This window comes from Marmota flaviventris, chromosome 16 (assembly GCF_047511675.1).
Source record: "Marmota flaviventris isolate mMarFla1 chromosome 16, mMarFla1.hap1, whole genome shotgun sequence".
NCBI lineage: Eukaryota > Metazoa > Chordata > Mammalia > Rodentia > Sciuridae > Marmota > Marmota flaviventris.
The window spans coordinates 77,801,786-77,827,598 of record NC_092513.1 but is presented as its reverse complement, the minus strand read 5'-3'; the positions used below and the strand labels follow the sequence as shown (position 1 = coordinate 77,827,598).

At 41.3% G+C, this 25,813-nt stretch overlaps 1 pseudogene; it reads right to left on the bottom strand.

Moving 5' to 3' along the window:
* Positions 1-23,865, bottom strand: part of LOC114107939 (RNA-binding protein EWS pseudogene) — a 91,921-nt pseudogene extending 68,056 nt beyond the window's left edge.
* Positions 23,866-25,813: the final 1,948 nt, after the last annotated feature.

Sequence of the window (25,813 nt, the reverse complement as noted above, 5' to 3'; positions counted from 1 at the left end):
TGCTCACAGGACCAACTGGGCCTACAGCTCGCTGACTCTGCCCAGCATCATGAGAGATTTCCAGGCGACTTATTGTAAGCCCAGGAAAAGATCCAAGTTCAGAATTTAAAGTATGGTTTCTATTTAATACGTATCGCTTTCACATCAACAGAAAGTTGAAAACGTATACGTCGAACAATCCTAAATCAGGGAGAATCTGTCTGTGAGTCTTATTTGGATCCCTACCCACTCGAGACATTTAAAAATATCTCAAAGACAAATGGGGCACATTTGAACACCTACTGAGCGTGAGTTTTGGGTGTGACAATGATGTTGTGGCTGTCCTGTTTTAAGTCTTCTCATCCAGAATTCATGCCAAAGTATTTACAGTGGAATTTCAATATGTTCAGGGTTCTTTACATCAGTGATATCCAGGAGGGTTTTCATCTGCAGAGATCCTACAATCAGCAATCTTAACACACACAGATGGTCTTGGCTTTGGGATGGGATAGTGGACTGAGCTGGTGGGGGAGGCTGCAGGAGGGGACAGGACATCTCTTGAGAGGGGGGACTTGGAGGTCCATTATACTATTCTGTCTACCTTAGAAATGTTTCCAGATTTCCATGATGGAATGTTAAAGATAAATAAATAATGATTTGTGAAAATGTTTTATATGAGGCTTAATTCACCTCCAACAAGAAATGAGCCTGGAAGTCAACCATCCCATCCTTATTTTGCAAATTGAAAGTCAGTGGCTGTCACCAGCCGTCCATGGGCTGTGTGTGGATTGTGTTGTGCACAGTAGCCAAATGAGGGCACAGGCCTGGCATTGCGGGCTCCCTGTGAGGGAGTGATCATGTGATGCAGGTGCGCCTGCCGCTCTGGTTCTGCCTAAGATCACACCCACACAGCACCTGAGAGGGGTGTGATTTGCCAAGCTGTCAATCAATCTGCTGACCTGGAGACATCACCAAGCAAGCCTCCACCCTTGAAGCCTTATCCCTGCCTCGATGCCCTGCTATAAGATAAAGGGATTCTGGGATCACACCCCCACCCCCTCCCCCCCTCCCCCCCTCCCCCCCCCCACCCCCTGCTCTCTCCAGCATGAAAGCTGAACTCTTAAGGTCGCAGAGCCGTCCCATCCTCGTTCTGAAAAACTTACGTCTGTGTCACGGGATTTTTCGCAGCTTTCTTGGTTCAATGTTGCAGCCAGCTCTTTTAACCCAGTTCATCTTGCCTGCACAGGTCATGGGCCAGAAGTGGCTTCTCTGGGGCCTGTCAGAGGTCATCTGCCACCCCAGTGTGGCAAGGGGCAAATGCAGGGTGACAGTCAGAATCTGACCTGGAGCAGCAGCGAGGGAGCTGGGCTGGAAGGTCTCAGAGGTGAGCTGGGCAAGTTGTTGGAGGCTGAGTGTGGATGGGTGTGAGCGAGAAGTGTCAGCGCTGCAGTCTTGGGGGGTCCTTCCTCCCCGGAAGCCCAGGCACTTTTGGAGGTGACTGAGAGAGATCAATCACTTGGTTAGGGCACAGGGCAGGAATTACAGAGTTCACCCAGAGACTCCTTTTTCCCCCCAAAACCATTTATTTATTTATTTTGGTTATTAACTTTTTATTTGTTCTTTTTAGTTTTACCTGACAGTAGGATGTATTTGACATATCCTACATACATGCGGTATAACTTCCCATTCCCGTGGTTGCTCGTGATGTGGAGTCACACTGGTTGTGTATTCATATACGAACACAGGAAAGTGATGTCCGATTCCTTCTACTGTCTTTCCCATTCTCATCCCTCTCCCTTCTCCCCTGTCCCCCTGTCCAATCTGGTGAACCACCATCCCCAACCCCACCCCTGCCTACTGAGAGTCAGCATTCACATATCAGAGAGAACACTTGGCCTTTGGTTTTAGCTTATTTCACTTAGCAGGATAGTCTCTAGTTTCATGCATTTACCAGCAAATGCCATATTTTCATTTTTCTTGAGTAATTGTGAGTAATTGTGTATATATACCACATTTTCTTCATCCCTGTATCTGTTGAAGGGCATCTAGGTTGGTTTCAGAGTTTAGCTATTGTGAATTGAGCTGCTATAAACATTGATGCGGCTGCGTCACTGTAATATGCTGATTTTAACTCCTTTGGGTACAGACCGAGGGGTGGGAGAGCCGGGTCAAATAGTGGTTCCATTCCTAGTTTTCTGAGGATTCTCCATACTGCTTTCCATAGTGGTTGCACCAATTTGCCATCCCTCCGGCAATGTATGAGTGTACCCTTTTCCCCACAACCTCACCGACACTTATTGTTACTCGTATTCTTGATAATTGCCATTCTGACTGGAGTGACATGGAATCTCAGTGTAGTTTTAATTTGCATTTCTCTAATTGCTAGTGATGTTGGACATTTTTCATATATTTGTTAACAATTCCTATTTCTTCTCCAGGGCCTCTTTTTGGAGAAAAGACTTGGCTGAGCCCTGTACTGGCTCAGGGCGAAGGCACAGTTTCCTCCCCCTACGGCCCCCTACAGCCTTCCTGTCTTGCTTCAGAGGGAAACCATAGTCAACAACTGTCAAGAAAATGGAACAGGAGTGGTAGCCAGGGAAGGAGGAAAGGGCAGGGACAGAGGAGAGAGAGAGAGAGAGCCACTTGGGAGGATCACAGCACAGGATCAGGGGCCAGAGAAGGATGTGGGATTGTGTGTATGATCTATGAGTATAATGTGCATTGTGTGTACATGGTGTGTGTGTGTGTGTGTGTGAGGTACATGTGGTGTGTATGTGATGTGTGTTGTGATATGTGTGGTTTGTAATTTGTGGGAGCATCCCCTAATCAGCTCTCTGTGCTATGACCCTCCCAAGTGGCTCTCTCCAAACCACACACATATCATATACATATCGCTTGCACACACACACACACACACACACACACACTTTCTCCATCCCCATGAGCAGTTTGTTTCGGTATCTAATCTGAACATAGTCAGTACCTCCTCCTGGGCACCACAGGTCCCCATAAGCCCTATACCAAGCTGTGGTCGGCAGCAGCTTCTCAATCTCATTTGATGACTTGAGGTGACCATGTGATCCTTGGAGCCTGGAATGTACTGCTGGTCCTCACAACAGCAGCATGATAGGGTTGGAAAGCTGTCCCCTCTCACCTCCTCTACCCTTAACCAGGGTTGGCTTCACTCCACTTCTCTACCCAGCAGGAGCTGGGGTCAAATTAGAATCATTGGTTTGTTAAACACTTAATAAAATTTACCAGGTGAGATATTTGAACATGGACTTTGCTGGTAGATTTTAAAATACAAATTCAATTTCATTGCTAGATATTTAAGCTACCCATGTCTTCTTCAGTTCACTTTGGTAATTTGTGTCTTTAAAAGAACTTATCTATTTAATGCAGATCGTCAGATTAATTGGCATAATGTTATTAGTGATGTTCTCTTATTTTCCTTATAATGTTTATAGAATCTCTTATGATGTTTCTTCTCTTGCTTTTGATATTAGTCATTTGTATCTTTTACCTTCTTTTTTAATAGCCCTGTTAGTGGTTATCAATTTTATTAATCATCTAAAAAAAAACAGCTTTATTTTGTGGTGCTGGGTATTGAACCCAAGGACTTGTGCATGCTAGGCAAGCACTCTACCAACTGAGATATATCCCCAGTCCCCCCCAAAACCAGCTTTTGATTTCAATTTTTTCTGTTCCATTGATTTCAATGACAGAAATTCCTATGTCTTTACCCACTCGTTATCACTTCTGGTGAGATTTAGCATTTAATTTGATATGTCCCTCAGTTACTATTATTCCATCAAAATCATTAGAAAGTATTTGCTTATGTATTCATTTCCTCCCATAGACTACAGAATCCTTGATGCAGATATTGATTTCTTATTGGTATTTGCATTTTCAGTGCATTAACTTGGACACATCATGAATGCACATATACTGAATGAATCAATGAATGAATGAATGAAAAAATGAGTGGGCGATGAGAAACACACTGTGGAGCCTTTCCCCTAGGCCAAGGGAAGGCCCTGACAGAGCCCTTGTTATGTGGCCGCTCCACAAGCTGAAGAGCTGTTGATAGAAGTGATGGAGAAGCTAGAGAGATTGGGGTTTATGTTTCTTTGTTCACTAAACATGTTAGAAAACTATTTGAGTTGAGGGGCCCCTGAGTCTGGGATGTGAGGTGTGTGCATGTGAAGTGGATGGTGTGCAGTGTTATGGTGTGTGATGTGTGGGCTCCCAGCAACTGTTCCTGCTGGTCCACCTGGAGCCAGCGAGCCACTCATTCTGCCCGTGATTGATGTTCACACCCATTGCACTTTGGAGAGGTTTTTTGATTGGTATTTTTTGTGTTTACTTTTTACCTTTTTGTTTTCATTAACTATCATTAATCCTGCTAGATATTTTTTCTACTTATAAGAAGTAAATAACTGTCTTTTATCAAATGAGCAGCCAATAACAATTTACCTGATAGCCCATTCTTGCCTCACTGATCTGAAATACAGTTATAATTGTTATATGCAAAAATCCCTATAGTTAAGTGGGTTTGATTCAGGATTTTGTATTCTGTTCAATTGATCAGTTTGCCTGTTCCTTTCTCAGTACTGTTCTGTTTTCATAAAATAGCTAGTATCACTTAGATTGTGATGGGCTAAAGGTAACCATGTCCTAACAACAATAGGAGTGAATTGTGCTCATAATACCAGAGCTGAGTAGCCCAAGTCAGATGTGGCAAATCCAAGATGGCACCTGGGACCCAGAACCATCCTTGCCTTCAACTTGGCCAGTGTCCACCTGTGATCTTGGCCCTTATGGTTGCCTGAAGGCTGATGAACCCTTAAGCATCTTGTCATAGACAAGAATAAAATGTATGTGAAGTAGGGGCAGAGGAGAAACGCTATATGTAATCTGAATATGTCCTTTTTGTCAGGAAAATTATACCTTTATCAGGACTCTCCCATGGCACACTTTGCTTAAGTCTGATTGGTCAAAACTATGTCACAGGGACACTTCAAAGAACAAAGGAGATGAAAGAGCCCAGAATGTTACCACCCCAAATAATTTCAGGACTGTGTTAGTAATTAAGAAGGGAGAATGCCTATTGAGTAGACCATTAATAATCTATGCCCCACAACAATTTCCCTATGTGTTTCTGTCTGAATAAAAGTCCTGTATCTCTCTTTTTTAAAAGGGCATTCATGCACATTCAAGAGGCCAAATGAATTTTAAAATCAGATAATTTTCACAGGAAAAAATTAGATGAGCGTTTTATGGTTAGTTTTTGAAGGTAGAAATTAAGATTTAGAATAAAATGGTTTATTAACTTATTGAATAAATTTTTCTTCCAATTCATTCAGTTACATTTTTTCCATTTCCCTCTGTAGTTCTTTTGCGTACTGGTCCATTTATTCTTGTAGTCCCCCGTCACTTAACAATGGGGGTATGTTCTGAGAATATTGTCAGGTAGTTCTGCCCTTGTGTGTACTTAGACAAGATTTGACGGTCTAGGTCAAGCACGTGATGTGGTCTCTTGATGCCACCAAGAGACATAGTAACTTGGGGTGTAGGAGGAGAAGCATAGCATGCTGGTTTACACTAGCCTTTTAAAATAAGTAGTACTACATCTAAAATAATGAGGGAAAGAGTAGCAGAGTAATACATAAGCCAGAAATAGTCATTCCTCATCCTTGCCAGGGATTAGGTACCATGCCTAATCACAAATGCTACACTATTGCACAGTTGATAGTCCAGTGCGTTTGTTTACACCAGCAACACCATAAACACCTGAGTGAGGTGTTGTACTATGACTTCCCAAGGGCTGTGACATCACAGGTGACAGGAATTCTTCAGCTCCATTATGATCTTGTGGGGCCACAGTCACGTATGCAGCATGTCATGGATCAACATTTTCGTGTGGGGCAGGAGCACACTAAGGTTTACTGTTATCAGATGTGATTTGGTTGGTTTTAGTGTCGTAACTGCGGTGATAGGAACTAACCCAGGACCTCATCTATGCCGGGCAATCACTCTACCACCGAGCCATACTCCCAACCCCAACTGGCCACTTCTAATGAGCGTAATGTTGAATGGCACTTGTAAGAGGCAACTGTGTCTGGCTTTAATCAGAATGCTTTCATCTGCTATGAATTTTTTATTAGATACCACATGTTTAGCCAGCTTCCTTCTATTATTAATTTTCTCAAGGTAGAGTCAAATTAAGTGTCAAATTTTATCAATTTGAAAATAACATGCATTTTGACTTTGAATATTAAAGTACATTGAAATACATTCCAAGATATTTTTTTCTGTTTCTGAACATTCTGTATTCTTTGCATAAACTTATATTCTTGAATATTTTAAGAGTTTTTATCTATACCCATTTGTAAGTAAGATTGACTTATCAATTTCTATTTCAAATGTTCTTTTCCTGTTTTGACATCAGGTTTATACTGTTGTCATAAAATTAGTTCTTTAATGTGTCATCTTTCTGGCACTTAGAATGTAGGACCAAAATTGTCTATTCCTTGGAGGTTTTTCAGAACTTACCTTACCTATAAAATCATGTTAAGGAGACAATATCTCCTAATATGGAATTTAGAGAAGATATCCAAGAACTATTTTAAATTATTTTTATTGTCTTTTTAGTTGTAGTATATCTTCTTTTAGCAAATCAGAGCATTTGGGAAAATTATCTATTTTATTGAAAATTTTAAATTTTCTTTTTTTTTTTTAAATTTTTTATTGTGGGTTGTTCAAAACATTACAAATTTCTTGACATATCATATTCCACACTTTGATTCAAGTGGGTTATGAACTCCCACCTTCACCCCATACACAGATTGCAGAATCACATCAGTTACACATCCATTGATTTACAAATTGCCATACTAGTGTCTGTTGTGCTCCACTGCCTTTCCCATCCTCCACCCTCCCCCCTCCCCACCTCTCCCCTCCCCTCCCCTCCTCTATCTCTACCTCCTCCACTGTATAACCCTGAGGGTCTCCTTCCATTACCATGCAATTTTCCTTCTCTCTCCCTTTCCCTCCCACCTCTCATCCCTGTTAAATGTTAATCTTCTTCTCCTGTTCTTCGTCCCTACACTGTTCTTAGTTACTCTCCTTATATCAAAGAAGACATTTGGCATTTGTTTTTTAGGGATTGGCTAGCTTCACTTAGCATAATCTGCTCTAATGCCATCCATTTCCCTGTAAATTCTATGATTTTGTCATTTTTTAATGCACAGACACTTCTCAGAGGAGGACATACAGTCAATCAACAAGTACATGAAAAAATGCTCAACATCTCTAGCTGTCAGAGAAATGCAAATCAAAACCACCCTAAGATACCATCTCACTCCAGTAAAATTGGCAGCCATTAGGAAGTCAAACAACAACAAGTGCTGGCGAGGATGTGGGGAAAAGGGTACACTTGTACATTGCTGGTGGGACTGCAGATTGGTGCAGCCAATTTGGAAAGCAGTATGGAGATTTCTTGGAAAGCTGGGAATGGAGCCACCATTTGACCCAGCTATTCCCCTTCTTGGTCTATTCCCTAAAGACCTAAAAAGAGCATGCTACAGGGACACTGCTACATCGATGTTCATAGCAGCACAGTTCACAATAGCAAGACTGTGGAACCAACCTAGATGCCCTTCAATAGACGAATGGATAAAAAAAATGTGGCATTTATACACAATGGAGTATTACTCTGCATTAGAAAATTTTAAATTTTCTGATACAAAGCTATTAATTGTATTCTCCTGTATTTTTTTTATCCCCTTGGTATCTAAATTACACCCCCTTTCCTTTCATGCTGTTCTTTTGTTGTGTGTGTCTTTTCTCTTTCTTCTTGATCAAACATGTCAAAGATAGGTCTATTTTATTTGACTTCTCAAAGAATTTTTATAGTAGGTTAAATGGCGTCCCTCAAAAGAGATGCCCATGTCCTGATCTCCAGACCTGTGGATAAACCCAATAATAAGGGCCCTGGTGAAAGAAAGGCAGAGGGTGAAATAGAAGAGGAGAAGACTCAGACACAGAGAAGAACTCAACGTGAAAATGGATGCAGAGGTGGCAGGAGTGTGGACCAAACCAAGAAAGCCCAGGACTCCCTGGACCCATTAAAACCAGCAGTGGCCAGAACAGTGGCCAGAGCCCCTGGGAGGGAAATAGCCCCTTAGACTTCTTATCACCAGAACTATGAGAGGATACATTTCTGTAATTTAAGCCACTATGTTTATGGTAATTTGTTACAGCAACCCAAGAAAACAAACACAATTACCTTCTGTTTTTTAGTTATTGTCTCAGTCTCTGATCCCCGCCACCAAACCAGCCACACACATAATTGCATTATTTCTGCTTTCTATTTTATAACATTTTGAATTTTTACCTGAGCTTCTTTTTTAATTAAAAGAAGTTGAAAAGGTCAAACTTAACCTCATTTCCCTAAGGGCTTATATTTCCTTCTGGGTGTTTTATATTGGAAAATGTGTAACCGTGGACTTGACAAGATAATTGAATTCTCATATTTACTCTACCTACACAGGAGGTAGCTTCACTATAATTGAACCTACACACAAGTTCTTCACTATAATCGTCCCTGACGAACTAAATCTTCCACAAATCAAGGACAAGTATGAACATCATCAGGACTGAAATGGAGTCACTTGGTCAAGCCCCAAGCAAAAATAAATAATGGGGTAATAAAACTAGGGGGGCGGTGAAGGAGGGGATCTCACAAGAACTGGTAATAAAAACTAGCACAAAAGTCTCTGCCAGGGCCACAAGCCTGGCCACAGGTCACAGCAACCTTACACAGAAAACACTTGTGAGTGGAAGTCTGTCCAAACACCGCTTAGTACTGAAGTGGTACCACACTGATCTGTGTAGCTCAGGATCCTTGTTTCAATATTCCATGTGGTCCTTCTTGTTTTAGCTTTAAAAACAAGTGTAGCAAGCACTAGGCTTTTGCACAATTGACAGTCCAGCGGGTTGTTTACACTGGACTAACAACCTGTGTGTCAACCTCCTTGAATATACACACAGCTCACAATGGCTCCCATTCCCATTGCAATTCTCTGCGGCTTCCAAATCGATACCATTCTTCTTTGAAGAGTCCACTCTAGTGCAGGTTGACACTGGGAGTTTGCTCAGACAGAGGACAAACTCCCAAAGTGCCATAGATCCCACCACCACGGAAGGCACAGAATTTAGAGATCCGCCGACATGAAAAACCTCTGAAGCCATTTATTCTTTGCTTATATAGTCACAAGGAAGGAATTGGATTGCAATATGACATTTAATTTCTATTCTAAATCTTTCTACATCCCATATGCTTAGGATGTATAAGGTATTTTTGCCGTTTTCAGGATCTAAGTAAAACAGTACTTTTGAATTTCTGATGCCTTATTGGAGGGTGCTCAACGCACCCACGCCATATGCCATGCATCGTGAGCCAGGTGTTCATTTCTGACTTTTTCATTTAATAACTCAGGTGGGCGCTTGCTGGGCCACTGCACGTGCATAGCTCAGAAGCCCTGGTGAAGTTTCTCAGGGAAAACCCTCGTGTGATAAGGAATTCAGGTGGACAATTTTGGTTTTGCAGGTTGTCTATTAAGAACTGAGCATCCCTGCCCACAGCAGCAATAAATCTTAATAAAGCACTTTATGTGGATGTACATGGTCTTACATTCCAATAAGTTCGTAATACGTTGAAATATCTTAAGTCAAAAATGCATTTATTGGGCTAGGATTGTGGCTCAGCAGTAGAGCGCTTGCCTAGCACGGGCGTCCGGACCCAGGTTCGATTCTCAGCACCACATAAAAAAATAAATAAATAAATAAAATAAAGGCGTTGTGTTGTGTCCATCTACAAAAAAGATTCTCTCTCTCTCTCTCTCTCTCTCTCTCTCTCTCTCTCTCTCTTTCTCTCTCTCTCCTTAAAAAAAAAAAAGATTTAAAAAATGCATTTATTGCACCTGACCTACATGACATCACAGCCCAGCCACACAGTACCCCATGACAAACTATCAGTTATTAACCTCTAGATGGTGTGGCTGACTAGGCGATGCAGCTTGCTACTGCTGCCCAGTATGGCAAGAGGATTAAACCATGTATCACTATCCCAAGAAAAGATCAGAATTTAAGGTTGTTGTTCGTTACCTGAATGCATGTGGCTTTCACACCATCAAAAAGTTGAAAAATCCTAAGTCAAACCGTCTTAGGTCAGGGACTATCTGTATTGACTTCAGCTTCTCTCCTGTCTCACCCACCTGGTCCCTTACTTCTGCCCCTGGGATTACTTTTCAAACTACACCCTTGCAAGTCCTTGCCTCAGATTCAGGGGGCTCCTCAACTCAGATAGTTTTCTAACATGTTTAGTGAACAAAGAAACACAAAACCCCAATCTCTCTAGCTTCTCTATCACTTCTATCAACATCTTTTCAGCTCGGCAGGAGAGGACATAACAAGGGCTCTGTCAGGGTCCTTCCCTTGGCCTAGGGGAAAGGCTCCACAGTGTGTTTCCCATCGCCCACTCATCTTTTCATTCATTCATTCATCCATCCATCCATTCAGTATATGTGCATTCATGGTGTGTCCAAGTTAGTGCATTTAAGATGCAAATACCAATAAGAAATCAATTTCTGCATCAAGGATTCTGTAGTCTATGAGAGGAAATGAATACATAAGCAAATACTTTCTAATGATTTTGATGGAATAATAGTAACTGAGGGACATAACAAATTAAATGCTAAATCTCACCAGAAGTGACAACGAGGTGGGTAAATACATAAGAAGTTGTCATTGAAATCAGTGAAACAGAAAAAAATGAAATCAAAAGCTGTTTTATTGGAGGCCCGGGGATATATCTCAGTTGGTAGAGTGTTTGCACAAGTTCTTGGGTTCAATACCCAGCACCACAAAAACAAAACAAAACAAAAAGAAACTGTTTTTTTTTTTTTTTTTTAAGATGATCAATAAAGTTGATAACCACTAGCAGGGCTATTAGAAAAAAAGGTAGAAGATACAAATGACTAATATCAAAAACAAGAAACATCATAAGAAATTCTATAAATATTATAAGGAAAATAAGAGAACATTATTAATAATATTCTACCAATAAATCTGACAATCTGGATAAAATGGATGAGATTTTTAAAGACATAACTACCAAAGTGAACTGAAGAAGACATGGATAGCCTAAATATCTAGCAATGAAACTGAATTTTTTAAAATATTTATTTATTTATTTTAGTTTTCGGCAGACACAACATCTTTATTTTTATGTGGTGCTGAGCATCGAAGCTGTGCCGCACACATGCCAGGTGAGCGCGCTACCTCTTGAGTCACATCCCCAGGCCCCAATGAAATTGAATTTGTATTTTAAAATCTTCCAGCAAAGTCCATGTTCAAATAGCTCATCTGGTAAATTTTATTAAGTGTTTAACAAAGCAATGATTCTAATTCTACACAATCTCTTCCAGAAAATTGAGGAGAACGATTTCCAGTTCATTATAGAAGGCCAGCATCACCCTGATACCAAATCCTGAGAAAGACGCTATAAGGAAAAAAAAAATCACTACAGATTAAAATTCCTCATGAGCATATTTGTAAAAATTCCAAATAAATCTAAATCAAATGACACATAAAAATATAATGTGACTAAATGTGGTTTACCCCTTGGAATGTAAGGATGGTTTACCTTTGAAAATCAATGGGATTTACCATATAAACAAACTAAAGGAAGGAGAGAAACTGCGGGATCATCTCATGACAGAAAAAAAAAATTGACAAAAATCACACACCCCTTTGTGATTTTAAAATCTAGCAAACTTGGAATAGAAGAGAATTTTCTCAAACTTAAATGAGAACGTCTATGAAAAACCTATGGCTAACATCATACTCAGTGATTAAAGACTGAATGTTTTCCTCCTAAATTAGGAAAAACCCAAAGATCTCACAGCATTTCCATTCAGCATGTACTACAAGTTCTAAGCTGTGAAATAAGACAAATAAAGGAAATAGTGGCCTTCAATAAAGAAGAAAAACACTATTTGTGGACAGCATGGTCATCCAGGTAGAGAATCCAGTGAAATCTTCTAACAGCTACTAGGCTGCTAGATACAGGCTCATCGTACCATTATCAATTACATTCTCTATAATATGAATGAATATTGGAAATAAGAATTTATTTTTTGATATATTTTCTTCATTGTCAATGGACTTTATTTATTCATTTCTCTGTGGTGCTGAGAATGGAACCCAGTGCCCCACACAGGCTAGGCAAGTGCTCTACCACTGAGCCACAGCTCCAGCCCAGAAATCAGCATTTAAAACACCGTTTACAACAGCATAAAACATGCTTAAGGACGAACACAAAAGATATGCAAGACCTCTACACAGAAATCTACATGGTATTGCTAAGGGAAAGAATAGAAGAAATAAATAAAGGCAGAGCTAAAGCTTGGAAGACTTCGTATCGCTGAAATAACGAGTCCTAATGAAGCTGTAAACTCAGTGAAATCCCAGTTAAATTCCAAGCAGGTTTTTTCTTTTTTAATAGAAACCTACAAACTTCATAAAACTAGTAATTAATTCAAGTGGTCTAGAATGCCAAAACAACTTTCCAAAAGATGGATAAATTTGGATCGGTAAGTGAGTTCAAGTCTTATAAAGCTACAGTCATCAAGACGGTGTGGAACTATATATAGTCAGGGTAGATACATAGCCCAGAGAAAGAAATTAAAAGAGTCTAGAAACAGACCTATTATGGTTAAGGTAGGAGGTGTCTCCCCAAAGCTCGTGTGTAAGACAATGCAAGAATGGTTCAGGGGTGGAGTGGTTGGACTGTAAGCTCATCAGTGGATTGACACGATTAACTGGGTGGTAACTGTGAGCAGGGAGGCTGTGGCTGGAGGAGGTAGAACCCTGGGGGTGTGGCCTTAGGGCTTATGTTCTGTCCCTGCTGAGCAGAGCTCTCTGCTTCCTGATGGCCGTGTTCGGAGCTGTTTTCCCACTCCACGCCTTCCGCCCTGATGTTCTGCCACATGTTGGGCCAGAGCAATGGAGTCAGCCATCCAAGGACTGAGACCTCTGAAACCATGAGGCACGCCCCCACCCAAACAAACAAACTTTTCTTCCTCTGTTGTTATTGTCAGGTCTTTTGGTCCCAACAACCAAAACAGCTGACTAAAACAGACCCAGACATCCACCTTTCAACAAAGGTGTAAAGGTCATTCGGTAGTTAAAAAAGGTAAGTCTTTTCAACAACTGATGCTAGACATGTTGCATATCCACGTGCAAATAAATCAAAGCAATGTAAACACAAAAAAATATTAAATAAAAAAGGACTTGATCCGTTCTTCTCATCACATTTAAAGTTAACTCAAAAATGGATCCTAGATTCTATGGTTTAGATGTGATTTGTCCCCCTAGATGTCCCTGTGTTGGGAACTTGGTCCCCAGGGTGGTGGTATCAGGAGCTGGTAGAACCTTTAAGGGGTGGGGCCTCCTGGGAAGTGGTTAAGTTATTAGGAGTGCCACCCTTGCAAAGATTAATATGACTCTTAGTATATTCAGATTAATTCCCAACAGAGTGAATTGTTTAAAAAAAAGAGCAAACCTGGCTCTTGGATCTCTCTGGCTTCCTGTCCTTCCAGCTTGTCTCTCCCTGTCTTATGTGCACCCACCATGACACCATCTTGTGTGTGTGTGTGGGGAGGGGGGGGATTGCTGAACTTTGAGAACTGTGAGCCAAATAAACTTCTTTTGTTTATAACATACCCAGTCTTAGATATTTTATAATAGCACCAGGAGAGAGACTAAAACAAACCTAAACTATAAAATATCTACAAGAAAACAGGGAAGAAAACCTTTGTTACTGTATGACAGGCAAAGATCTCTTAGCTATGACACCAAAAATATAATCAAACCAGAAACAACTTCATAAACTGGACTTTCCTAAAATGAAAACTTTCTTTCATTGGAAAAAGTAGGTTCAGAGAATGAAAAATGTATTCATACACTGAGAGAAAATATTACAAATCATATAACTGATAAAGACAACATATTTGGAATATATAAAGAATCTCAAATTTAGAAAAAGAAAATGAGCAAACTAATTTTTTTAAAAAAGGAACCAAAACATGTGCCAACACTTCAGGAAGGAAGATTGAAGAATGATTACTAAATATCATATAGAAGAGGCTCACAGAGCCAAGATTAACATCACACGCATTCATACCAGGAACCCCTCGGCATGACACTCCAAGAAAGCCACCACATTATTTCTGTGGTATTCTTGCTAAAAACCTCATTCTATTCATAAGAAAATATATAATAAACCCAAAATATTATACAAAATACCTGGAGCCAAGGATCCTATAGGCCACATTTACCACCGAGGTATCACTAGCAATCGACATCATGCTTCACACAGAGTAGACATGTATGAATATCCCTTGCATAATTGAGTCAAGCAGAAGAATGAGTTGCACTTACCAACAGAAATTTTGATGTTTGCTATAGAAGTTTGTGACAAGTAAAATCCGAAGGTCTGTTTTAGAATAATTGAATTTTGACCCAATTGAATTATAGCTTCTGTAATGATGGCTGCATAATTTTCCTGCATAATCTTTGAAGATTTTTTTTCTACAACAAACGTGAGGTGTAACCATTATGTGAAGCTGGTTTATTTTTAATGTATCAGTATTATTTAAAAATCACCTATTACTAAACTATCTTTGGCTCGAGATTCAGATGCACAGAATACTCGTGAATATATGTTAAAGTAGAGTAGTCCAAATCATTTCTTCATGACAGGTTAGCCAACATTTTTTCCAGCCTGGGGGAAAAAAAAAAAGAAAGAAAGAAAGTTAAAACATCAGTTGTTCTTTGATTTGTGCATGGAAATATTACACTTGAGAAAAATTTACTACAGTATTGTGAAGCATGGACTTCAAAATTTAATCTCCTGGGCTGGGGCTGGGGCTCAGTGGTAGAGCACTTGCCTAGCATGTGTGAGGCACTGGGTTCAATCCTCAGCACCAAATATAAATAAAGGCATGCTATCCATCTACAACTACCAAAAAAAAAAAAATCCAAAAATCAAATTTAACCTCCCGTGTCCAAGGATTCTGCGCCGCTGTTATCGATCTCCTTACACTGTTCTCAGAGTCCCCAGCGTGAGAAAAGACAGATGTGCATCGCTTGTCATGGGTAAATACATTGTTGCTCTACTTTTTTTTTTTTTAAACCAGGGTTTAAACCCAGGAAAGCTTAACCACTGAGCCGTATCCCCAGCCACCACCACCCCTTTTTAAATTTTATTTAGAAACAGGGTCTCGCTAGGTTGCTTAGGGCCTCCCTGATTTGCTGAGGCTGGCTTGGAACTCTCGATCCTCCTGCCTCAGCCTCCCGAGCTGCTGGGATGACAGGCCTGTGCCACTGCGTCTGGCTGTCTGCCTTTTAAGCAGCAGGACATGCAGAATTATACCATGCTATGAGTACACAATTAAAGGTCATAAACCAATTTTTGGATTGAAAAAGCAGGGCGGGACTAACATGGGCGGTGACGATTCCGCAGGTGAGTGTGTCTTATATACGAAGAAGAGTTTGTGCATCTGCTCTAGTATTTCCTTAGAGACAAAAGCCTATTTTTTTTCCTTTTGTAAACACAAGAAAAACAAAGCTTTGGGGGATAAAAACTCTTAAAAGATGATTTCTGTGGGCTAGAAATCATTTTTTTTTCCTACTCCGACAACTGCCTTGTGCAAATTTGTTTTTCGGGAACATAAATCATGAGTTAATTTAGTTGTTATATTCTTTAATTGTATTCCTCAAGGTTCATTTACTTGAAATTTGTTTTCCACCTCAAAAGCTAATGTTTAATTCCATGCAAGACACAAAACAAGAAGTGAGATACTAGAAGTTAAAAAATAAATCTCGAGTGAGTATAAACGGTCCTCATTTTGTGACTGTTTTTAATGTCTTAATTATCAGTTCTCTTCATCAGATACGATTTCCTGATACGCCGTTCCCATGTTTTCGTTTCTAAGAAAAGTTTCAACTAATGTGTAGTAAGCGGCTGCTTTGATGTAATATTGGAAATGTCTCTGCTTTAAAATACAGTTTGAAATGGTCGGAGAGGTTTATTAGTGTAATCACTTGAGAAAAACGCCAAATGGCCTGGGCTTAAGAAAGACTTTTGAAATATGTTAGGAAAAAAAAAATCGAGTTTGTATGTCTTCCAAATAACCTTAAATCAGAGTCTTGCCTGAAATGTTGATACGGCCCTGCAGTCTGAGCAGCCCCAGTACCCTGCCCCCCTGGCAATGGATTATCCCCTGCAGGCTGAGCTGCTGGGACACCTGCCCCACCCCCACCCCAGCTGTTGCCACTCGCACTGTTCCTTGGTCCTTGCCATGCCTGGGTCTGTGCTGCTGCAGGGACTGCTGTGTCCCGCCCTCCCTGGGTGCAGAGACACCACTCCCTGGCACCTCATCTCTCAGGGTCCGACCTGCTACCTTAGACCTGTTAGTTCCCAGACTTGAACTGTGGCTGCGCTCTGCTCCCTGGGGCTTGCCCCTCCAGAGCATTCCTGACCTGGAGCAATTCAATGTGGTGCCCTGCCACCCACAGTCAGAATCACAATCATAGTGGAGCTCACACTGCAGGGGTGTGCCTCAGAACAACAGAACCCACCTTTGCAGAATTGCATCCACCTGTGCCTCCAACAATAAATACCTAGGCCTCAAGTACCAGGTACTGCAATAGTTGCACAAGACCCTGAGCCCAGGAACCTGACAGCACAGCTACTTCGAGTACCTATGCCCTGGACCCAGCACCATCGCAGCTACCTGTGGGCCATGTTGGACTCAACACCCAAGGGCCATCCCCCAGCTAAGACTCCAAATGTGAGGAAAACAAGAACCGGCAGGTCTCGAAAGCCCTTGGCACCATGTACCCTAAGAACCTTTGCTGCCACAGCCACCACCACGGACCAGTGAGGCACCCACAGATAAGACCACTGTGCCCACCTGTCACCAGAGCACTGTACCCGGCCCAACTGGCACCATCAGGACCACTGCAGAATCCACTCTGTGAAGTGAGGGAGAGGCAAGTGGTCCCCCAGACATTCAGACAGAGACACAAAAATCATGCAAAAGCAAGGAAACACCATACCACAAAAGGAACACGATCATTTTTAAGTAACTGACCCCAAAGAAACGGAAACTTAAACATTGCCCGAAAAAAGGAATTCAGAATAATTGTCTTAAGAGAACTCAGCAAGGTACAAGAGAATACAGATAGCAAATCTAACAAAAGCAGGAAAACAATTCATGATCTAATAAGAAACTCAACAAAGAGATGGATACCTTTTTTTTTTTTTTAAAAAGAACCAAGCAGAAATCTTGGACTGGTGAATACAATGAATGAAATAAAAAATACAATTCAAAACTCCAACAGCACACTAGGTCAGTGGGAGAAAGAAACCGTGTGCTGAAAGATAGGTCCTGCCGTGACTCAATTAGAGTGAATGTGGCTCCCCCCACCCCCCACCCAACACACACACACAAGGGCTAACATGTTGGTTGCTTGGTCCCCAGTGTGGCAATGGTAAGAATGGCGGGACATTTCAGAGAGGGGACAGGACGGGAAGTCATCTGATCTTTCTGACTTGCTGCCTGTGGAAGAGATTAAGATGGTCCTCGTGGGACCATGAGTCAGTTCTCATGGGAATGTTGTTACAAAAAGGGCAAAACTTCCCTCCCCACGCTCTTGCTTCCTGACTTGCAGTGTGGTCTCAGACGTGTGTTCCTGCCAGCGTGTGCCATCCACCATGGGGCCTTTATCAAAATCATGCTGATACCAGCTCCAGGCTTCCAACTGAGAAACGGATGTGACTCCATTTTGGAAAAACCAGCCTCTACCTCAGAGCAGGGCCTGTCCAAAGTGGGGCTGACCCTTGCTCTTGGAAAACGCACAGTGTTCCTAGGCGTGCAGCCCCCCTGCTGAGTGGTCTGCCTGTAAATAAGAGGAGAGGTCTGCGGAGCCAGGTGTCCCTGCCTCAGCAACGCTAGTTCCTGGAAAGACCAAAGAATGTTTGAGGCCCAAGGCCCAACCATGAAGATCCAAGCAACCCCCTAGTGTGAGACAGAGAAGATGCCTGGAATGCCAGGTGACCCCCCAGGAGTCTCAGTGATGGATAACATGTTAGGAAGCCATGTAGTTTAGCATGTACACTCTTGCAACCCCTCGCGGCCTAAACCCATCAGTTCAAACGTATCCACCTCTTGAACTCACCAATCACCCCTTACCCAACTTGTTCCCGCCAGTGAATGTACTGATCAATGCTAAGAGTTGTTGTTTGATTTTCCCGACGTATGGAATGATTTGCTGTGTGATGTTTAGAGTGTCCCCCCAAACTATGAAACCTCACTGAACAAAGGACCGGGACTCACGCCTCAGAACTGCTATGTTGGGAACAGCTCTGAGTCCAGGCTGGAGCTTGCAGTAAAGACTCTGTGTGCTTGCATCGGATTCAGCTCCTGGAGGTCTTTCGTGGTCCCTAAAATCTGGCATGACACAACCTGCAGGAAAGTGACATAAATAAGCCTCTCCTCTTTATAAGTTACTGTCCCCAAGTACTTTGTTATAGTATCATAAAATAGACTAATTCAATCTCCAAGTAGTTACAATCTAAATTGGTCATCTCTGAGGAACATTAGAGTCAAACTGCCAAAAGCAAAGACAAAGGGAGAATTTTTTTAAAATGTATTTATTTATTTATATTGGTTCTTTTTAGTTATACGTGACAGTAGAATTTGTTTGACATAATTATAAAAGCATGGAATATAATTTGTCCTAATTCAGTACCCAGTACTTCCCCTTCCCCTCCCAGCACAATTCATAATAGCTAAGCTATGGAGCTATGAATAAAGAAAGAAAATGTGGTGTATATACACAATGGAATATTACTCAGCCATAAATAAGAATGGCTTTATGACATTCACTGGTAAATGGGTGGAACTGGAGACCATCGTACTAAGTGAAATAAGCCAGTTCCAAAAAGTCAAAGGTTGGTGTTCTGATATGCAGAAGTTAATCCAAAATAAAATGGGGGGGGGGTGTGAACAAAAGAATAGAAGAAAGATTAATGGAGTCGACAAAGGGGAATGAAAGGAAGGGAGATGGGGTGGGATAGGGAAAGATAGTCAATGAAGCTGACCCAACTTCCCTAAGCACATATGTGAATGTGCCACAGTGAATCTCACCATCATGTGCACCCACAAGACACTAAGTAAAAAAAAAAAAACAACTATAAGTAAATAGCAGAAATATCAGTACAGTAGAGGGAAGGGGATAGGGGAGGAGAATTTTAAAAAGAACAAAAGAAACTCATGCAGATACACACAAAGGAATCGCCATTAGATTGTCAGCAGACGTCTGGGAAGAAACCTTGCAAGAAGGTACAAAGAAAAAAACTTGCCAACCACGAATACTGTACCCAGAAAAACTGTCCTTCAGAAATTCAGGAGCTTCAGAATCTTTCCAAATCAGTAGCTGAGGAAATGTGTCCCGCCTAGGCTGCCTTTGTAAGAAATGCTTAAGGGACCTGCTGAGGCTGTGGCTCAGTGGCAGAGCGTTTGCCTCACAGGGGTGAGGCCCTGGGTTCCATCATCAGCACCACATAAAAACAAATGTGGGGGACGAACTATTCAGATTTCTAGTATGAAGGCTAAAGGTCCATACGTTAAAAAATGACCAAAGCTACAGTAAGTGGCAAAGAAAAATGCAACATAAAAATGTAAATTGCTGTATCCAAAGCAAATGAGGATGTAAAAGTCTAGAGTTTCTGTATGCGACAGAAGTTAAGTTGTTATCAGTTTAAAACCGTTGATTATTCCTGTAAGGTGTTTTTATGTAAGTCTCGTGGTGACCACAAAACAAAAACTATGGCAGATGCATAAACAATAAAGAGAAGGACTCACTCCTAGCACTACAGAAAATCATCAACTCCCAATAACAACAAGAGACGAAGAAAGGAACTAAAACTATCTATAGAGCAATCAGAAAACAACTTGGCAGAAGTAAGACCTTACCTATCAATCGTGGTCTTGAGTATAAATGGATTGAATAATTCTCTAATCAGAAGACTCAGAGTGACTGAATGAATTTAAATAAAAGAGAAACCAAGGTCCACCTACTTGCTCCCTGGAAGAGACCCACAGACCTCAAGGACAGACAGGCTGAGCAAAAGAGGACAAATTGGGGCTGGGATTGTGGCTCAGTGGTAGAGCGCTTGCCTAGCATGGGTGAGGCACTGGGTTCAATTCTCAGCACTGCTTATAAATAAATTATAAAATAAAGGTCCTTGGACAACCAAAAACAAATATTTAAAAAAATAAAGAGCAAGTTGGCTATTCTTAGATATGATGACCTACACTTCAAGTCAAAACTATCACAAGAGGCAAAGAACTTCATTATTTAATGATAAACTGGTCAATTCATCAAGCAGATATAACAATCATAAATACATGGGCACTCCGTAGAGGAGCAAGAATGGCAAACCCACAAAGCTATGTTAATGGGCATGAAGAAAGAAATACAAAGCAATACGATAAGAAGAGAGGACTTGAGTGTCCCATTTTTAACAAAGAACAGATCAACCAGACAGAAATTCATAAGGAAATACTGAACATGAATCCTACTTTAGATCAAATGACCCTGACAAACATGTAACAGGACATTTTGTCCGACAGCAGCAGAACACAGGAGCTTCTCAAGCACACCCATACCATCTCCAAGATGGATCATGCGAGAGGTCGTAAAACAAGTGTCAACAAACTCAAGAAGACTGAATTCATATCTAGTACTGTTTCAGGCCCCATGATATGAAAATCTACAAATCAATAGCAGAGGAATCTCGGAAAATTCACAAATATGTGGAAATTAAGCAACATGCTGCTGAACAACCAATAAGTCAAAGAAAAAAAAAAGTCAAAAGGGAATTTTTAAAGTAGCTTAAGACAAATTAAAATGAAAACAGAACATACTAAAAAGAAAAAAACCTATGGGATTTAGAAAAAGCAGTTCTAAGAGGAAAGTTAATGTCAACGATGCCTGTTTAAAAAGATGAAAGATCACAAATAAATAACTGAACAGTGTACTTTAAGGAACTAGAGAAAGAAGAGCAAATCAAACCCAAATTTAGAAGAGAGGAAGATCAGAACAGAAATAAATCAAACGGAGAACAGAAACATAGGGAAAAAAATCAATAAAATGGAATTCCAACATCTTCTTCTGATAAAAACACTCAACGGTCTAGATATGAAAGTTTTCCGATATAATAAAGCCCATTGATGAACAATTCACAGTTAACATTATAATCAGTGGGAAAAAAAACAAAAAAACCACAAGTTTTTCCACTAAGTTACACTACAAGGCAAGGGTGCCCATTCTCTCCACTTCTATTCAACATAGTCCTGGAAGCCCAAGCCCTAGTGAATTTGATTTAAATTAACTAACTAAATAAATAGCATTCAAACCCAAAAGAAGAAGGAAGATTATCCCTATTGCAAATGACACGATCCCATGTATAGAAGACCCTAAAGATGTTACACACCCGCACATACACACAGAGTTAGAACTAATAAACAAATTCAGCAAAGTTTCATAGTTATAAGATCAACATACAAAAACCAGTAGCATTTTTATACACGTATAACAACCTGAGAAAGAAATAAAAAAAAAATAATCCTATTTATAGTGGCACCAAAAAAAAAAAGAGTGAGAGAAAGAAAAAGGAAAAAAAAGGAAGGAAGAGAGGGAGGAAGGGAGGGTAAGGAAAGTAAAAAAGAGTCCACAAAATACTTCGGAGTAAAGTTAACCAAGGAGGTAAAAGATCTGTACACCAAAGTCTACAAAACATTGATGAAAGAAATGGAAGCCAACACAAATAAATGGAAAGATACCCCATGTCCATGAGCACAAGAATCAGAATTGTCCAACTGTTTGTGGTAGCCAAAGAAATAGAGAGATTCAATACAACCCTTATGAAAAGTCCAGTGGCATTCTTGTACTGGGGTTGGGGACAGGGTCTCCCAATGTTGCCCAGGCTGACCTCAAACTCTTAGGCCCAAACAATCCTCCTGTCTCAGCCTCCAAGTTATCTGGGACTATAGGCACCTGCAACCATGCCTGGTTTCCAAAGATGTTCTTCACAGAAATAGAGAAAAGCCATCATGACATTCATGTGAAATCGCGAAAGACCCTGGCTAGCCAAAACAATTCTGAGAAAGAAAAACAAAGTTGGAAGTTCCCCATTTCCTGGTTTTATATGATATTACAAAGCCCTAATGATCAAATCAGCATTGTCCTGGCATCATGACAGCAGGAAACAGAATGGAGAGCCCAGAAATAAATCCAAGCACACTCCATCAGCTAATTTCCATCAGGGCATCATGACTTGTACACAGTAAGGAAAGGACAAACTCTTCAAGCTGGGAAAACCCGATTTCCACATTACATCATACACAAACATAAACTCAGAGTGAACACAGGACCTAAATGTGAGACCTGAAACTGTAAAGGCCCAAGAGAAAACACAGGAGAAAAGCTTCGGGACACGGGCCAATCACGTCAAAAACTCAAGTTATGAGAGCAAAAGACCAATAGATCAGACTACACCAAACTGAAAGTTTTCTGTACGACAAAGGGAAACCATCAACAAAATACAATGGCAGCCCACAGGTTGGGAAAAAAAAATATTTGCAAGCCACATATCTGACAAGGGATTAATATCCAAGATTCATAAGAATTCATACAACTCCATAGTAGAAAAAAATCCAATTAGAAAATAAGCAAAGGACCTGAATAGACATTTCTCCAAAGAAGACATAAAAAACGGGCAACAGATATTTGAAAAGCCGATCCATATTAATCATCAGGAAAATTCGAGTCAGGCTCACCGTGAGACACCACCCACTCCCATTACGGATGACTATTATTAAACAATCGCAAGGCAGGTGTCGGCAAGGGTGTAGAGAAAGCCTGCCGGGTGCTACTTGTGGGCATGTGGATGGGTGTCGCCCTTATGGAGAACAGTATGGAGATGCTGTGCTTTCAATGCACCCCTCAACAGTTCTCCCGTTGAAACTGAGTCTCCAAATTCCCATATGGAGAGCATTTGAAGGTGGAGCCCTGGTTAGGTGACTGGATTTAAATGAAGTCAGAAGGGTGGGGCCCTGTGATGGCGTTCGTGGTTTTATAAGAAGAGGGAGACAGAGCTGGATGTGCCTGCCCTCACCCCCTTGCTCTCTCATGGCAATGCCCTCCAGCAAGCTGGGATGCAGCAAGAAGCCCCCCTACCACCACCACCGGATGCAGATCCTTGCTCCTGCACCTCCCAGGCTCCAGAACTGTAAGAAATAAACGTTTGTCTTTGTGAATTTCCCAGCCTCGGGAATCCTGTTACAGAAGCAGAGACTGGGCTAAGGCAAGAGGTTTCTAAAGAGGGTAAAAGAGGAACTGACATATCACACAGCAATCCCCCTTCTACCCAAAGGAAATGAAATCACCATCTTGTAAAGACGGGTCTTAACACCCCTGTGTTCCTTGCAGCATTATTCAAAGCAGCCAAGACGTGGACCATGGAAGGAAACTGAGGCACACAGAACTCATCAAAGGCAGAAACAGTTTGAGAAGCTGCAGGAGTCTTTGCTGGCAGCGTTAGGACCCACCTGTTTCTGGTTTTCCCACTGTGGGTACAGTAGCTAAGGGAACCGCTGTAGGCGTCAGGTCTGGCGTGGCCCACGGTGAGCGGCAGGTGCTTAGAGTGGCCGTGGGGTTGGCGTCCAGGCTCATTGAATCATCCATCTCTATTCTCCTGTTGAACTTCCTTAAGGTCGTTATTTTGAATTCCATTTCAAGCCAAGTTTTAAATTTCCATTTCCTGAGGCCAGTTACTGAAAGATGATTGTATTCCTTTGGTAATATCTTGGTTCCTCATTAGAAATTAACACAACTCAAGTTAATTATAGGTATTACAATATTATAATTTTGGAAGAAGGGGAAATAGATGATTTGCAAATTTGAGAATAAAAAGAATGCTATTTGACCATGAAAAGGAGATCCTGTCATTTGCTACAACATGGGTGAATGTGAAGCACATCCAGACACAGAAAAAATATTGCATGATTTTACTTATGGGATGTGTTTAAGAAAATAAAGTCAGATATACAAAGATAGAGAACAGAACAGTATCAGTAGTTACCACAGGTAGAGGGTGGGATGAAGAAATGGGAAGGTGTAGGTCAGGAGATGTAAGACATTCAGGAGGAACAGTTTGGAGATCTTAATGCACATGAGGACCATAGGTATAATAAAATTGTACTGTATGATTAATTCCTGCTAAATGAGTTGATTATAACATCTCTTGCCCCAAAACAGATTAAAAGGTGGGTAACTATAGGAGGTGGTGGGAATAGGAATGGGGATGTTAATTTGCTTCACTAGTAACCATTTTATTGTGTATTGTATTTTATAACATCAAACTAATACCCAAAATATACACAATAACATTTTATGTTATGTGTAATTTAACCACACTTTTAAAATGATACGCTTTAAATGGGCAAATTGTATGGTACGTGAATCATACTGCAATAAAACTGTTTTTAAAAAGACATTTTGGTGGTAGAGTCGGAACTGTAATTGGCCACACCACCCGTGGGTGATGTAGTCCATATTGGTCATCCCTGATGGCCCCTCAGCCACTGAACCTCTTCCTATATGTGGGAATAGGGCCTGCCTTCCTTCAGGAAATTTACAAATCATCTATTTCCCCATCTTCCTGGTGGCCCCGGGGCCCTGGTACGTGATCTAGGCTCTGTCAACCAAAACTACCCGACCCTCTATTTGCCCCTGTCCCCGATGGTCACTCAGAAGATGCTGGTGTAAGGAAGTGAAGACCATGTAGGTTCCTTCCCCCTGGGGCCGGGGCCTGCATCCTGTCTGCAGGCGCACCTTGTTAGCCACTGTTCACAGCTGTGACCAGAATATCTGACAAGAACAACTTAGAGGAGGAAGTTTATTTTGGCTCAGAGTTTGAGAGGGTCAGCTGACTCCACTGCTCTGGGCTGGTGAGGCAGGGCATCATGGTGGAAGGACGCAGCAGAGAAAAGCTGCTCCGATCATGGCGGCCAGGAACCAGGGAGAGAGCAGGAGGAGCCGGGGACAGAACATATACTCCCCGATGGCCTAGCTCTCCAACCAGGTGCACCTGCCTACAGCTAACACCCAGTTGGTCCTTTTGAGTGATCAATCCAGCGAGGGGATCGGGTCACATTACAACTCTCCTAATCTGATCATTTCACCTCTACCCATTCCTACATTAACACAGGAGCTTTGGGGGGCCACCTCACCTCCCAAGCATAACAGACTCTCATTCTGGCTACAGCACTGAGGGAGCCAGCCATCTGCAAAGTGCGGTTTCTCTGTCCAACAGCAAGAGACAGCAGTACCTATTGGGGACACCCATGTGGGGCTTCCAGCTCTATAGCCTTCAAACCTGATTTGCCTGTCTTCCCATAGATTCTGTGAATCACCTGATCTACTCTTTTTTTAATTACCATTCTTCTTACATTTACCAGAATTGGTCTCTGTTGCTTGCAACGAAATATCCTGAATAATGTAAAAATGAGTCACTGATTCTCAGGAAGTTGAGTAAAAAGTAGGATGGGTTTTTCTGGATCAGACATAACTCAAGAACTATCCACATCTGCTTAAAAGGAAAGATGGGAACTCTGTCAGTGCCTGGCATGCA